Source organism: Pristiophorus japonicus, chromosome 7 (assembly GCF_044704955.1).
Source record: "Pristiophorus japonicus isolate sPriJap1 chromosome 7, sPriJap1.hap1, whole genome shotgun sequence".
Taxonomy (NCBI): Eukaryota; Metazoa; Chordata; class Chondrichthyes; family Pristiophoridae; genus Pristiophorus; species Pristiophorus japonicus.
Genome location: NC_091983.1, coordinates 196387491 through 196404392, shown reverse-complemented (window position 1 = coordinate 196404392; position 16902 = coordinate 196387491).

The following is a 16902-nucleotide window of genomic DNA, read 5'->3' as shown; positions in this document are numbered from 1 at the left end:
GGGCGGCCAGAGTCGGGCGCCTAGAAAAAGAGGTGCTCGACCTGGAAGCCCGTCTCGGTCAAGTCGTCCAGGACCCGGCCCTGCGGACGGTGTACGAAGCGAAGAGGGCCGCGCTGAAGGACCTGCAGCTCGTCGGGTCCCGAGGCGCGTTCGTGAGGTCGCGGATCCGGTTCCTGCGGGATCTGGACCGCGGCTCCCCCTTCTTCTACTCGCTGGAAAAAAGGCAGAGTGTCCGTAAGCAGCTCTTGACGCTGCTGGCCGACGACGGCTCTCTCGTCTCGGATCCGGAGGGCGTCAACAACAGGGCCCGTGAATATTACGGGGCTCTGTTCTCTCCGGATCCGTCCAGCGAGGAAGCGCGTAGAGTTTTGTGGGAGGACCTGCCGAAGGTCAGCCCGGAGGGCGCCGAAAATCTGGAAGCTCCGCTAAGCCTGGCGGAGCTGACCGGTGCCCTCGCCCGGCTCTCGAGGGGAAAATCCCCGGGGCTGGACGGGCTGACCGTGGAGTTCCACAGGGCGTTCTGGGACGTCCTGGGGGGCGACTACGCGCGGGTCCTGGGGGAAAGTCTGGCGACCGGGGAGATGCCCCTCTCTTGGCGAAGGGCAGTCATCGTCCTGCTGCCTAAGAAGGGCGATCTCCGCCTCCTTAAGAACTGGCGCCCGGTCTCCCTCCTCAGCACGGACTACAAAATCTTCGCCAGGGCGATGTCTGCTCGCCTTGGTGCCGTGCTGGACCACATGATCCACCCCGACCAGTCCTACACGGTCCCGGGCCGGACAATCCACGATAACATCCATCTGGTCCGGGACCTCATCCATTGTTCCCAGGAGGCTGGTCTGTCGGTCGCCTTCCTATCCCTCGACCAAGAGAAGGCGTTCGACAGGGTGGATCACGACTATCTGCTCGGAACTCTGCGCGCTTTCGGGTTCGGGACGCATTTCGTCGCCCGGATCCGACTTTTGTACGCCGCCGCGGAGTGTCTGATTAAGGTTAACGGGTCCTTGACGGCGCCCCTTCGCTTTAGGAGAGGGGTGCGCCAGGGATGCCCCATGTCCGGCCAGTTATACGCCGTTTGCGTGGAGCCTTTCCTGCGCCTCTTGCGGACGAGGTTGACGGGACTGGCTCTGCAAGGGCCGGGCGTGGAGGTCGTCCTCTCGGCTTACGCCGATGACGTGCTCCTCGCGGTAGAGGATCCCGCTGACCTGCGGAGGATGCGTGAGTGCCAAGAGATTTACTCGGCCGCGTCCTCCGCCAGGATCAACTGGGAGAAATGTTCCGGACTCCTGGTGGGTCAGTGGCGGGTGGACTCCCTGCCGGAGGAGCTCAGGCCTTTTGCCTGGAGCACGACCCATCTCCTCTATCTGGGAGTCTACCTTAGCCCCGACGAGGGAGCCTGGCCGGCGAACTGGCAGGAGCTGGAGGCCAAGGTCGCCGCTCGCCTAGGGCGCTGGACAGGACTGCTCCGAGTGCTGTCCTACAGGGGTCGAGCGCTAGTCATAAACCAGCTGGTGGCCGCAATGCTGTGGTACCGGCTGGTCACTTTGACCCCTCCCCCTGCGTTTGTCGCCAAGATACAGAAGAAGCTGGTGGACTTCTTCTGGAACAACAGGAAGCACTGGGTCTCTGCCGCGGTCTTGAGTCTCCCGCTTGTGGAGGGCGGTCAGTCGTTGGTGTGCGTCAGCGCCCAGCTCGCGACTTTCCGTCTTCAGACCCTGCAGAGATACCTTTACGTCGAGCCCCCTCCTAGGTGGTGTGCTCTGGCGAGGTATTTCTTCCGCCAGCAGCGCGACCTCAATTATGACACGCAGCTCCTGTTTGTGAACTTGGGGGGTGCTAGGACCGGTCTTTTACAGGGAACTCATCAGGGTCTGGAACAAAGTCTCCACCAAGCGCAGCTCTCCGCCGGCTGGAGTGGCGGCCGTCCTGCAGGAGCCGCTGCTCGGGAATCCGTACCTCCACGGCCGAGGTTTTATGTGGCGGTCGGAAGAGAGGGCTGTGGCTGGTGAGGTGACCAGGGTCAGGGACCTGCTCGATGGCGGAGGAGTGGGCTGGATGGCGCCAGACACGCTGGCGCGGCGCCTAAATTCTGCCAACGTCCACCACGCGGCCGATGCCATCGAGTCGCTAAAAACAGCTCTGGGCCCTGACTCCGTTAGGTGCATCGAGGAGGCTCAAGCACGTGGGGAGATCCCGAACTGACCCCCGTCCGGACGGAATTCCTCATCGGCGCCAAACCCCGGAACCTCCCTCGGGGGCCGGCGCCTCACAACTTGAGCCGCCTCGGGGAAATCCCCTCCGTGCCTTTCAGTTCCGCGCGGAGGGGTTTCATGTACGGGCTGCTCCTGCACACTCTCAACTTTGCCATCCTCGCCTGCCGTCCGGACACGCCATGGCGTACCATCTTGCCGTCCAGAGGAGGCGGGGGTCCCCGATGGAGGGCACTCTACGCAGGGGTCCTCCCACTATTCGTCGGGGACTTGGCCTGGAGGGTGGTGCACGGAGCAGTGCCGTGCAACAAATTTTTAAGCCGGTTCACGGACTCCCAGGCCGCCTGCAATTTCTGCGGTCTGGAGGAGTCCGTGTTCCATGTTTTTATTGAGTGCACGAGGTTGCAGCCCCTGTTCCATTATTTGAAGGGGCTGCTCCTGAAATTCTGGCTGCACTTCAGTCCCACTCTCCTGATCTTTGGGCACCCTGTGCGGAGGGGAGCGGGTAGGTCCGAAGGCCTCCTCGTAGGACTGCTCCTGGGCACGGCCAAGGGTGCCATCAGCCGGTCCAGGCAGCGGGCGGTCGAGGGGGTCGTTCAACCTGACTGCCTGCCTCTCTTCCGCTCTTACATCCGGTCCAGGGTGTCCTTGGAGATGGAGCACGCGGTGTCCACCGGTACGCTCGCGGCCTTCCGCGAGAGGTGGGCACCGGAGGGACTGGAGTGCATCATCACGCCCGGCAACCAAATTTTAATTTGATTTTACGTTTTAAAGTTTAATTTGTTTTAATTGCCGGTGTTTTTTAGTGTCCCCTTCCCTTTTATAGGGGGCACTGGGGAAAAATTGTGATTTTAGTGCCCAAAAAAAAACCAAAAAAAAGAAGGAAAAAAAAACCCCCAAAAAAAAAACAAAAAAAAAGAAAAAAAGGGCCTTGTAAATGTCTGGTGTGTCACCCAGGTCGGGTGGCACGGTTTAATGTGTTTTGTTTTGCAGATAAACTCCAAAAAGAGTTTCATGCACAAGGACCAATTGTGGAGCAGTGGAGGCGTGTCCTGCACAGTTGGAGCTGTGAGCAGTGAGGAGAGCAGCTAGCAACTTGAGCTCCTGCCTGGAGAGCCCTGAGACCAGCCCAGGAAAAGAAGGAAGGAAGGGGCTTCACCACCAACTTTCACCCAGAGGGAGAGGAGGAGAAAAGAAAACTTTGTACATCTTTTTACCATTCTGCAAAGAGTTGGAGAGAGGGGGAAAAGACCAACAACATCCAGTGTGGAAGGAGGGAGACTCTACATTTCTACAGGTGGGTGTGGGTGCATTTCCCAAAAAGACTTTGTTGAATCGGTGGGGGGAGGAAAGAAGACCACCGAGGGCCGGAACATCGCGGGGGGTGTGTGTGTGTGGAAAGTGTGTGTGGGGGCCTTGCTTACAACTAGGCCCCACACACAACTGAACCCCCCCCCCCCACATTTGCCTAGCCTGGGATAGCTGGAGCTACCAGGCTCAAGAATTTCATAATCACCCTAATTAAACATCGTTGGAAGTGTGTGCCTCGTGGCTCTAGCTGCCCCAGGTGAAGACGTCTTCTCCCCCCACCTGAAGACCAATCCAAAGACTGTGTTTTTTGTGTTTTGCCATCTGGGGAGTGCACCCACCCACAGCTGCGAGGGGGACCTGCCCTCGCAGTTCCCCCCCCCCTTCCCACCCCCCTCTCTCTTTCTCTGTTACTCTGTTTCTCCCCTCTCTCTCTGAGGCCCCTTTCTCCTAATTTTTTTTAATTTTTTTTAAAAAAAACAATTGAGACAACTGAGCAGAGGGAGCAAGGCCCCTCCCCAATTGCCAACTAGGGGAGTGGTGCCTCGTTAAGGGCTCCTCTGCTCAGTTAAATATACAAGGCCAATAAAGACCATTAAGTCCTGTGACTTTGGGGTGGGTGTAGCCCTTAAAGGGACCCCGTGATGGCGACCCCATCCATGCCGGTGGCAGGGCCAGCGAAGACGTATGCGCAGGTGGCAACCACTTCCACGGCACCTCCTGCGCCACCCGCTGCCCTGCCACCTTTTCAACTTATAACCAGGAAACACGGGGTCAAGAGCTACACTCACCCCACAATGAGCATTGAGGAGTGCGTGCGGGCGATGGCTGGGGTAGTCGGCCCCTCGGCCATTGTCGCGGCCTCCAAGATGTCTGGGAAGGCTGTTTTCTTCCTGGGGTCGGAGCGGGCGGTGTCCCTGGCCCTTGAAAAGGGGCTCACGGTGGGCGGGACGTTCCTGCCGGTGGACCCTCTCGAGGCCACCGCGCAGAGGGTCATCGTGTCAAACGTCCCGCCCTTTGTTTCCGCTGAGCTCCTCCTCCCTCACCTACACCAACTGGGGGAGGTAAGGTCGGGGATCAACCCCATACCGCTCGGCCTCAGGGAGAACAGCCTGCGCCACGTGTTCTCCTTCCGCCGCCAGCTCTTTGTCCGGCTGGCGCGGGAGGACATGACAGAAGGGCACTTTAATGTGGTGCACGAGGGGACTGCCTACCGCGTCTTCTGGACGTCGGACGGCGTGCGGTGCCATGCCTGCAGAGAGGTGGGGCACATTCGCAAGAACTGCCCCGCCTCCAAGGCCGCCAAACCACCGAAGGCGGCCAAGGCTGGCGCCGCCGCCACCCCTCCCCCTAGTTGCGTCCGCGTTCCGGGAGCCATAGGTGCGCGGGCATCGTCGGAGGCCTTTGTTTTCAGGGCCTCCGGCGGGGAGGAGGGAGAGCGTCCGAACGGAAAGAAGGCGCGGAACAAGGAGAAACATCTAGAGGCGGGTCCCCTCGGTGCGCCAGACAATTTGTTTACCGCGCTCGGCCCAACCCAGTCACCGGCGAGCGCGGGGTGCCCCGAGCCCGTGCCCGAGCCCTTGAACAACACCGCAGAGGGGCCCGGGCGCGGGCAAGAAAAGAAAAAGGGGGGGGCAGAGCAGGAGGCCTCGGCAGACATGGAGGTCTCCCTGCCTCAGCGCACCTCCAGCAACAAAAGGAGGCGCCGCTCCGTTGAGGCGGAGGGGGAACAACATCCCTCCGCGGAGGAGTCGGTGCCCGCCGCGTGTCCCGCGTCCCCCACCAGCGCCCCCAAGCAGCGCCATAGGCGGGAGGAGTCTGTCCCCGGGGAGGGTGAGACAGTCGAGGCTGCCCAGTCGCTGCCTCCTGGGGATGGCGTGGAAGATCTGCCTGTCGTGGGGGGCGTGGGGACCGCGGAGGAATGCATTGCCGCCGGGCCTGGCGTCCCGGGGACTGAGGCGGGCGGGGCCGAAAAGGCCGAACCTGAGCCCGCCCAGCCAATACCCAACTTCCCCCGGGAGTCGCTCGACCCGGCAGAAACCGAAACAAATATTTATAATGACACTGTAGATGCTGGGCCGGGGGGTGGCAGCGGGGAGGGGGAGGAACACCCACCCTCGCCTCTTGCTGTGGAGCTGGAGCACTTGGAGAGCCTGGGGATTTCCTATGGCCGGGTCTCTCCTTGTTCCCCGGTTCCTGGGGCGGAGGGGGAACCCCTTCCGCTGTCATTTCCCGACCCAGCACCATTTTTAAAAGAGCCCAGTGGGGACTCCTCTGCCGACGATCCTGGGGGTGGGATCGGGGCAGAGCCAGGGCCGGTTGGAGCGGCCGGTTCATTTGCCGTGCCTTGTGCGGTCGATGGGCCGGCTGCTGGCGGCCACCTCCCGGAGGAGGACGGGGACTCGGTGGGGGACGCGGGTGAAGACCTAGAGACCACCGCCAGCGAGGCGGTGGATCTGCTCGCGGCCGCCGCCGAGACCATCCTCATTCCTGCAAAGGAACTCCGGGACTTTTTGGCCCAGAGCCGGGGTCGCTGCAACCAAGCCCGACTGGCCCTGGAAAAATGGTCCGAGCCAGAGCTGATCAAGGGGTCCGTCCGCGCCGCCGTTAAAACCTTGGCCGCGGGCGGGCCCTTGACAAAGGCGCAACACCTTGAGCTGCGCGAGCTCGAGGGACTCCTCGCTGGGCTGCAGAGGGAGCGGGGTTCAACAAACGACTCCGCTCCCTCCCCCACAATAGGTTAAGGTAGAGGTTGCACTATGCTTTTGCCATGAAGATAACCATAGCCAGCCTCAACATCAACGGCGGAAGAGGGGCACGCCGCAGATTTGACAATTTTTCGCTCCTGCGGGAGGGGAAATATGCGGTGTGCTTCCTGCAAGAAACCCACACCGTTCCGGGAGACGAAGCCATGTGGCTCCTGGAATGGAAAGGAGAGGTCCGCATGAGCCACCTCACCGCCATTTCTAGTGGGGTGGCCATCTTGCTGGGCCCGCATTTTCAGCCGGAGATCTTGGGGGTCGAGGAGCCCGTGCCAGGCCGCTTGCTGCACGTAACGGTTCGCCTGGGGGACGTGCCGCTCCATCTCGTGAACGTGTACGCCCCTCAGCCCGGCCCGCAGCAAACGCGCTTCTTTGAAGAGGTGTCCGCTCTTCTTGGCTCCGTCGACGTCGGCGACTGCATTGTCCTCGGGGGGGATTTTAACTGCACCCTCGAGGCGAGGGACCGCTCCGGTGCCCCGCAGTGCATGACGGCGATGGAGAAGTTGAGGGACCTGGTCGGGTCCTTCGACTTGGTGGACGTCTGGCGAAATCTCCACCCCGACTCCAGCGCCTTTACTTGGGTGAGGCCTGGAGTTGGATGGTCTAGAGTCGACCGCCTTTACGTGTCTCGGGCGTACGTTTCCTGCGTCCCGGCGGCCTCCATGCGGCCGGTGCCGTGTTCGGACCACCACCTGGTGTGGGCGGAGCTCGCTTCGCTCCGCGCGAGGACGGGGTCCGCGTACTGGCACTTTAACAACCGGCTGCTGGAGGACGTGCGGTTCCAGGACTCGTTCCGTCGATTCTGGTCCGACTGGAGAAGGAAGCAGGGGGGCTTCCCCTCCTTGAGGCTATGGTGGGACGTGGGCAAGGCTCACGTCCGCGTCTTCTGTCAAGAGTACGCGAGGGGGTCGACCAAGAGGCGGGCGGCCAGAGTCGGGCGCCTAGAAAAAGAGGTGCTCGACCTGGAAGCCCGTCTCGGTCAAGTCGTCCAGGACCCGGCCCTGCGGACGGTGTACGAAGCGAAGAGGGCCGCGCTGAAGGACCTGCAGCTCGTCGGGTCCCGAGGCGCGTTCGTGAGGTCGCGGATCCGGTTCCTGCGGGATCAGGACCGCGGCTCCCCCTTCTTCTACTCGCTGGAAAAAAGGCAGAGTGTCCGTAAGCAGCTCTTGACGCTGCTGGCCGACGACGGCTCTCTCGTCTCGGATCCGGAGGGCGTCAACAACAGGGCCCGTGAATATTACGGGGCCCTGTTCTCTCCGGATCCGTCCAGCGAGGAAGCGCGTAGAGTTTTGTGGGAGGACCTGCCGAAGGTCAGCCCGGAGGGCGCTGAAAATCTGGAAGCTCCGCTAAGCCTGGCGGAGCTGACCGGTGCCCTCGCCCGGCTCTCGAGGGGAAAATCCCCGGGGCTGCACGGGCTGACCGTGGAGTTCCACAGGGTGTTCTGGGACGTCCTGGGGAGCGACTACGCGCGGGTCCTGGGGGAAAGTCTGGCGACCGGGGAGATGCCCCTCTCTTGGCGCAGGGCAGTCATCGTCCTGCTGCCTAAGAAGGGCGATCTCCGCCTCCTTAAGAACTGGCGCCCGGTCTCCCTCCTCAGCACGGACTACAAAATTTTCGCCAGGGCGATGTCTGCTCGCCTTGGTGCCGTGCTGGACCACATGATCCACCCCGACCAGTCATACACGGTCCCGGGCCGGACAATCCACGATAACATCCATCTGGTCCGGGACCTCATCCATTGCTCCCAGGAGGCTGGTCTGTCGGTCGCCTTCCTATCCCTCGACCAAGAGAAGGCGTTCGACAGGGTGGATCACGACTACCTGCTCGGAACTCTGCGCGCTTTCGGGTTCGGGACGCATTTCGTCGCCCGGATCCGACTATTGTACGCCGCCACGGAGTGTCTAATTAAGGTTAACGGGTCCTTGACGGCGCCCCTTCGCTTTAGGAGAGGGGTGCGCCAGGGATGCCCCATGTCCGGCCAGTTATACGCCGTTTGCGTGGAGCCTTTCCTGCGCCTCTTGCCGACGAGGTTGACGGGTCTGGCTCTGCAAGGGCCGGGCGTGGAGGTCGTCCTCTCGGCTTACGCCGATGACGTGCTCCTCGCGGTAGAGGATCCCGCTGACCTGCGGAGGATGCGTGAGTGCCAGGAGATTTACTCGGCCGCGTCCTCCGCCAGGATCAACTGGGAGAAATGTTCCGGACTCCTGGTGGGTCAGTGGCGGGTGGACTCCCTGCCGGAGGAGCTCAGGCCTTTTGCCTGGAGCACGACCCATCTCCTCTATCTGGGAGTCTACCTTAGCCCCGACGAGGGAGCCTGGCCGGCGAACTGGCAGGAGCTGGAGGCCAAGGTCGCCGCTCGCCTAGGGCGCTGGACAGGACTGCTCCGAGTGCTGTCCTACAGGGATCGAGCGCTAGTCATAAACCAGCTGGTGGCCGCAATGCTGTGGTACCGGCTGGTCACTTTGACCCCTCCCCCTGCGTTTGTCGCCAAGATACAGAAGAAGCTGGTGGACTTCTTCTGGAACAACAGGAAGCACTGGGTCTCTGCCGTGGTCTTGAGTCTCCCGCTTGAGGAGGGCGGTCAGTCGTTGGTGTGCGTCAGCGCCCAGCTCGCGACTTTCCGTCTTCAGACCCTGCAGAGATACCTTTACGTCGAGCCCCCTCCTAGGTGGTGTGCTCTGGCGAGGTATTTCTTCCGCCAGCAGCGCGACCTCAATTATGACACGCAGCTCCTGTTTGTGAACTTGGTGGGTGCTAGGACCGCCCTCCGGGAGCTGCCTGTCTTTTACAGGGAACTCATCAGGGTCTGGAACAAAGTCTCCACCAAGCGCAGCTCTCCGCCGGCTGGAGTGGCGGCCGTCCTGCAGGAGCCGCTGCTCGGGAATCCGTACCTCCACTACCGAGGTTTTATGTGGCGGTCAGAAGAGAGGGCTGTGGCTGATGAGGTGACCAGGGTCAGGGACCTGCTCGATGGCGGAGGAGCGGGCTGGATGGCGCCAGAAACGCTGGCGCGGCGCCTAAATTCTGCCAACGTCCGCCACGCGGCTGATGCCATCGAGTCGCTAAAAACAGCTCTGGGCCCTGACTCCGTTAGGTGCATCGAGGAGGCTCAAGCACGTGGGGAGATCCCGTCCGAACTGACCCCCGTCCGGACGGAATTCCTCATCGGCGCCAAACCCCGGAACCTCCCTCGGGGGCCGGCGCCTCACAACTTGAGCCGCCTCGGGGAAATCCCCTCCGTGCCTTTCAGTTCCGCGCGGAGGGGTTTCCTGTACGGGCTGCTCCTGCACACCCTCAACTTTGCCATCCTCGCCGGCCGTCCGGACACGCCATGGCGTACCATCTTGCCGTCCGGAGGAGGCGGGGGTCCCCGATGGAGGGCACTCTACGCAGGGGTCCTCCCACTATTCGTCGGGGACTTGGCCTGGAGGGTGGTGCACGGAGCAGTGCCGTGCAACAAATTTTTAAGCCGGTTCACGGACTCCCAGGCCGCCTGCAATTTCTGCGGTCTGGAGGAGTCCGTGTTCCATGTTTTTATTGAGTGCACGAGGTTGCAGCCCCTGTTCCATTATTTGAAGGGGCTGCTCCTGAAATTCTGGCTGCACTTCAGTCCCACTCTCCTGATCTTTGGGCACCCTGTGCGGAGGAGAGCGGGTAGGTCCGAAGGCCTCCTCGTAGGACTGCTCCTGGGCACGGCCAAGGGTGCCATCAGCCGGTCCAGGCAGTGGGCGGTCGAGGGGGTCGTTCAACCTGACTGCCTGCCTCTCTTCCGCTCTTACATCCGGTCCAGGGTGTCCTTGGAGATGGAGCACGCGGTGTCCACCGGTACGCTCGCGGCCTTCCGCGAGAGGTGGGCACCGGAGGGACTGGAGTGCATCATCACGCCCGGCAACCAAATTTTAATTTGATTTTACGTTTTAAAGTTTAATTTGTTTTAATTGCCGGTGTTTTTAGTGTCCCCTTCCCTTTTATAGGGGGCACTGGGGAAAAATTGTGATTTTAGTGCCCAAAAAAAAAAAAAAAAAAAAGAAGAAAAAAAAACCCCCAAAAAAAACCAAAAAAAAGAAAAAAAGGGCCTTGTAAATGTCTGGTGTGTCACCCAGGTCGGGTGGCACGGTTTAATGTGTTTTGTTTTGCAGATAAACTCCAAAAAGAGTTTCATGCACAAGGACCCCCAGGTCCCTCTGCACCTCAGCATGTTGTAATTTCTCCCCATTCAAATAATATTCACTTTTACTGTTTTTTTTCCCAAAGTGGATGACCTCACACTTTCCGACATTGTATTCCATCTGCCAAACCTTCGCCCATTCGCTTAACCTATCTAAATCTCTTTGCAGCCTCTCTGTGTCCTCTACACAACCCGCTTTCCCACTAATCTTTGTGTCATCTGCAAATTTTGTTACACTACACTCTGTCCCCTCTTCCAGGTCATCTATGTATATTGTAAACAGTTGTGGTCCCAGCACCGATCCCTGTGGCACACCACTAACCACCGATTTCCAACCTGAAAAGGACCCATTTATCCCGACTCTCTGCTTTCTGTTTGCCAGCCAATTCTCTATCCATGCTAATACATTTCCACTGACCCCGCGTACCTTTATCTTCTGCAGTAACCTTTTGTGTGGCACCTTATCGAATGCCTTTTGGAAATCTAAATACACTACATCCATCGGTACACCTCTATCCACCATGCTTGTTATATCCTCAAAGAATTCCAGTAAATTAATTAAACATGATTTCCCCTTCATGAATCCATGCTGCATCTGCTTGATTGCACTATTCCTATCTAGATGTCCCGCTATTTCTTCCTTAATGATAGTTTCAAGCATTTTCCCCACTACAGATGTTAAACTAACCGGCCTATATTTACCTGCCTTTTGTCTGCCCCCTTTTTTAAACAGAGGCATTACATTAGCTGCTTTCCAATCCGCTGGTACCTCCCCAGAATCCAGAGAATTTTGGTAGATTATAACAAATGCATCTGCTCTAACTTCCGCCATCTCTTTTAATACCCTGGGATGCATTTCATCAGGACCAGGGGACTTGTCTACCTTGAGTCCCATTAGCCTGTCCAGCACTACCCGCCTAGTGATAGTGATTATCTCAAGGTCCTCCCTTCCCACATTCCTATGACCAGCAATTTTTGGCATGGTTTTTGTGTCTTCCACTTTGAAGACCGAACCAAAATAATTGTTTAAGGTCTCAGCCATTTCCACATTTTCCATTATTAAATCCCCCTTTTCATCTTCTAAGGGACCAACATTTACTTTAGTCACTCTTTTCCGTTTTATATATCTGTAAAAGCTTTTACTATCTGTTTTTATGTTTTGCGCAAGTTTACCTTCGTAATCTATCTTTCCTTTCTTTGTTGCTTTTTTAGTCATTCTTTGCTGTTGTTTAAAATTTTCCCAATCTTCTATTTTCCCACTAACCTTGGCCACCTTATACGCATTGGTCTTTGATTTGATACTCTCCTTTATTTCCTTGGTTATCCACGGCTGGTTATCCCTTCTCTTACCACCCTTCTTTTTCACTGGAATATATTTTTGTTGCGCACTATGAAAGAGCTCCTTAAAAGTCCTCCATTGTTCCTCAATTGTGCCACCATTTAGTCTGTGTTTCCAGTCTACTTTAGCCAACTCTGCCCTCATCCCACTGTAGTCCCCTTTGTTTAAGCATAGTACGCTCGTTTCTGACACAACTTCCTCACCCTCAATCTGTATTACAAATTCAACCATACTGTGATCACTCATTCCGAGAGGATCTTTTACTCGGAGATTGTTTATTATTCCTGTCTCATTACACAGGACCAGATCTAAAATAGCTTGCTCCCTTGTAGGTTCTGTAACATACTGTTCTAAGAAACAATCCCATATGCATTCTATGAATTCCTCCTCCAGGCTACCCCGTGCGATTTGAGTTGACCAATCGATATGTAGGTTAAAATCCCCCATGACTACTGCTGTTCCTTTTTCACATGCCTCCATTATTCCCTTGATTATTGCCCGCCCCACCGTGAAGTTATTATTTGGGGGCCTATAAACTACGCCCACCAGTGACTTTTTCCCCTTACTATCTCTAATCTCCACCCACAATAATTCAACATTTTGTTCATTAGAGCCAATATCATCTCTCACAACTGCCCTGATATCATCCTTTATTAACAGAGCTACCCCACCTCCTTTCCCTTCTTGTCTATCTTTCCGAATCGTCAGATACCCCTGTATGTTTAATTCCCAGTCTTGGCCACCCTGCAACCACGTTTCTGTAATGGCCACCAAATCATACCCATTTGTAATGATTTGTGCCATCAACTCATTTACTTTATTTCGAATGCTGCGTGCGTTTCGGTAGAGTGTTTTAATCCTAGTTTTTAAACCATGATTTTTAGTTTTGACCCCTCCTGCATTCAGTGGCCCTTTTTGTTTTTTGCCTTGGGTTTCTCTGCCCTCCACTTTTACTCATCTCCTTTCTATCTTTTGCTTTTGTCTCCTTTTTGTTTCCCTCTGTCTCCCTGCATTGGTTCCCATCCCCCTGCCATATTAGTTTAACTCCTCCCCTCGGACATTGGTTCCGGTCCTGCCCAGGTGCAGACGGTCCGGTTTGTACTGGTCCCACCTCCCCCAGAACCGGTTCCAATGCCCCAGGAATTTGAATCCCTCCCTGCTGCACCACTGCTCAAGCCACGTATTCATCTGCGCTATCCTGCGATTCCTACTCTGACTAGCATGTGGCACTGGTAGCAATCCCGAGATTGCTACTTTTGAGGTCCGACTTTTTAATTTAGCTCCTAGCTCCTTAAATTCGTCTTGTAGGACCTCATCCCTTTTTTTATCTATGTCGTTGGTACCAATGTGCACCACGACAACTGGCTGTTCTCCCTCACTTTTTAGAAAGTCCTGCACCCGCTCCGAGACATCCTTGACCCTTGCACCAGGGAGGCAACATACCATCCTGGAGTCTCGGTTGCAGCCGCAGAAACGCCTATCTATTCCCCTTACAATCGAATTCCCTATCACTATCGCTCTCCCACTCGTTTTCCTGCCCTCCTGTGCAGCAGAGCCAGCCACGGTGCCATGAACTTGGCTGCTGCTGCCCTCCCCTGATGAGTCATCCCCCTCAACAGTACTCAAAGCAGTGTATCTGTTTTGCAGGGGGATGACCGCAGGGGACCCCTGCACTACCTTCCTTGCACTGCTCTTCCTGCTGGTCTTCCATTCCCTAGCTGGCTGTGGATCCTTCAGCTGTGGTAAGACCAGCTTGCTACACGTGCTAGTCACGTCATTCTCAGCATCCTGGATGCTCCAGAGTGAATCCACCCTCAGCTCCAATTCCGCAACGCGGACCGTCAGGAGCTGGAGGCGGACACACTTCCCGCACACGTAGTCGTCAGGGACACCGGAAGTGGTACAGGAGGAGCATATCACGTGACTGAGCTCTCCTGCCATGACTTAACCCTTAGATACACTTAAATTGGCAACAACAATGTTAACAAGTTACTTACTGTTATAGGAGAGAAAAAAGAAAAACTACTCACCAATCCAGCCAATCACTTACCCCCTTGGCTGTGACGTCACCTTTCTGTTTCTTTCTACTTCTTTTTTGCCTTCTCCCTGTAGCTGCACAAGTCACACCTTTATAGGCCTCACCACCAGACCTCCTCAACGCTGCTCCCGACTGCCGCCGACGCTGGGCCCCGGACTCCCTGCTCCGCCTTTATAGGCCTCACCAACGGACCTCCTCGACGCTGCTCCCGAGTGCCGCCGACGCTGGGCCCAGACTCCCTGCTGTGCCTTTTAGTTTCTTCACCTTCTATAAGGCTTGTCAAGAATGTGCTGGAATACTTACAACTCACCTGGATGTGTGTGGCTGCAACAATACTTAAGATGCTCAACACTATCCAGGACAGAACTGTTTGCTTGATTGCTGCCCTGCTACTGGATTCAATATCCAGCCCTTCCACCACCAGCACAGTGTGTACGATCTACAGGATGCACTGCTGCAACTCAACAAGGTTACTTTGAGAGCAACTCCCTTCCCTGCAACGTCTACCACTGAGAAGGACAAGAGCAGCAATGTCAGAGGAAACACCATCACCTTCAAATTCCCCTCTAAGTCACACACCATTCTGACTTGTACATATATACTATTCCTTCATCTTCGCTGGGTCAGTTTCCAGGAATTCCCACCATTGTGGGAGCACCTTCACTACATGGACTGCAGAGGTTCAAGAAGACCTGCCATCACATTTTCAAGGCAACTAGGGGTAGACAGTAAATGCAGCTTTGCCAGCATTGCCTTCATCTTGAGAACACACCGTTTATTTTTTTTAAAAGCTCTAGTTATAATGCACAAGACTCATTTTGTCAAATCAAAATCCCATAAATATGTCAAGCTCGCTTCAATAAACAGCTTGTAAGCCTGCTTGTGTCTGTTTTAATCAGGATCTGCGCTGCAGAAGAGAATGGGGGAGTTTGTTGTGGGAGCACTTTGCATCAATTTAAATAATTTTGTAATGTGTAATGAGGCGAGCATATGCACACAGCGTGGCTTTAAAAAATTGAAATTCTCCTCCCGCAGAATGGTGAGTTTAGTGCCAAGTGTGCTGTGCTCTTCCTTTCCAATTCCATAGGATGCATACATTGCTGGCAGAGGACCACTTCTCCGAGAGCTACGTTGGGTGATGAGCCTGATCATCTCTGGATCACTAAGTATAAAATCTACAAGTTGTCCTCTTTAGTAATCTCCCCAACGCATTGAATAAGGAAAGAATCAATTATTGTGCCAACAAGTAACTCTGTCTTGCCTCCTTCTGCACTTGGCTGCCTCACACCAGACCACTTAATGGAGGAGCAGTTAAAATCCCCCATGATAACCGCATTACATTGCTCCACTGCTCTACTAATTTGTTCACAAAGTTTCCTATCTTGTTTTACCTGTTACCATGGCAGCCAAGAATCAGCTTTAGACCAATTCCATGCTGCAGCTGAACCTAACTGCTCCCTGCCCTGCCACTTATGAGGAGCGCAAGATATTTACTGTTTGCCAAGATACACACTTGTCAGTTGCCTAATAATTAACTAGTTGACATCCTCCCTGCTGGGGGATTTTTGGGGGATGAAGTGGGTCCCAGATAGCGTGCCCTGTTTGGAACATAGTTTACCCTCAGTGGCAAACGTGATAATATGATACTTGAGTCAGACAAGTCTCCAGGGGACTGTTTCTAATTGACTAGCCAGCCTGGCTCAGTCATGGAACCATTATAATGGAGGGATAGACCTATCATTGGGGGGGTCAAAGATTCTTCCTACTTGGCACTAGATAACCCGACTATAATGGATGTGATCAACCTGGTTGGACACACAGTTGGAGACCTACCAATGCTCCGGACTGGTAGGCTGGGCAGCTCTAGTTGGTCAAACTTCTGCAGTACCTCTGCGCACACTAGGGCTCCTGTCAACCTCCATCTAAACTCTCTGGATTTCGGTCAGTAGGTTGAAGCACTGTGCGGAAGGAGTATGCCCTCCATGTGAAGCAAACAGAAATTCTATCTTTGCATCGTTCTCAATAGCTTGATTTGGAGACTCATAAATTTGATGACAGATTTCAAACACATTGGACACCAGCTGACCAAAAATGAAGAGAAATAAATCTAAAATTATCGATGGCTTTAATTTGAGAAAAACCTTTGTTAATGTGATCCCAATTTTGCATAAGTTCATAAACAGAAGTGAGGCTCACAGTCAACTCAAATTAAAGAATGTCGCAAGACGGTCATTGCGAATGTACAGCGATCTGCTGGGCGTATTATCACGGGTGCTCCAGAGTATCAATGCACTAGCTGTGAGGATGGAGGAGTCCACCTCAACTGTTGCACAAGCCTCTCAGCAGCCCGTGGAGACCATCCTTGGTAGATCCCAACGAATGTTGGATGCTTCAAGTGACCATGGGGTCCCAGACAAGATGGCACGGGCTATGGCTGACGTGGCAGTAGCTATTGAGCGCCAGGCCGACGCTATGGTAGGCCTGCATACCCTCATGTCATCAGTGCGTGGTGACATCAATCAGCTCTGTAGTGTGCTGCAGTCGCAGTCTGCCCTGATGCAGAGCCAACTTGATGCCACGCAGGCACTGACCGCAGCCATCGTGTCTGGGGCCCCATCGGTTCAACGGGGACCTAACGTTGCCGAAGCAGGGCAGCAATCTGTGCTCACCCAGATTGCGGAAGCTCTGCCCTGAGGGAATAGCACCATGTCGGGCCTGTTGGAACGTGATGTCTTTTCTCAGGACATCATTTTTCCCTTGGCCGTGCCGCTCTCTGCAATCCATCCATCACAGAGTGCTGCCGCCCAGGCTGAGGTGATGCAGTTCGCAGTCGGCCCTTCCAGGGAACAAGGTGGTGTGGAATGTCCTGCTAGGCCATCAGTGGTGGCAGCGATGCCAACAGAGCAACCTTCTACCAGCCTTGCTGCAGGCACTGAGACCCCATTGAGGAGGCGTAGAAGGCATGGGAGGGGGAGAAGGGAAGGGAAGGAAAGTGTAAGATTTGACGAAAACATTGGCGCAAACTTTGTGGACTTTTTGAACTTTGCTTGGACACAGAAGAGCTGGCTGGGGCAGATCCA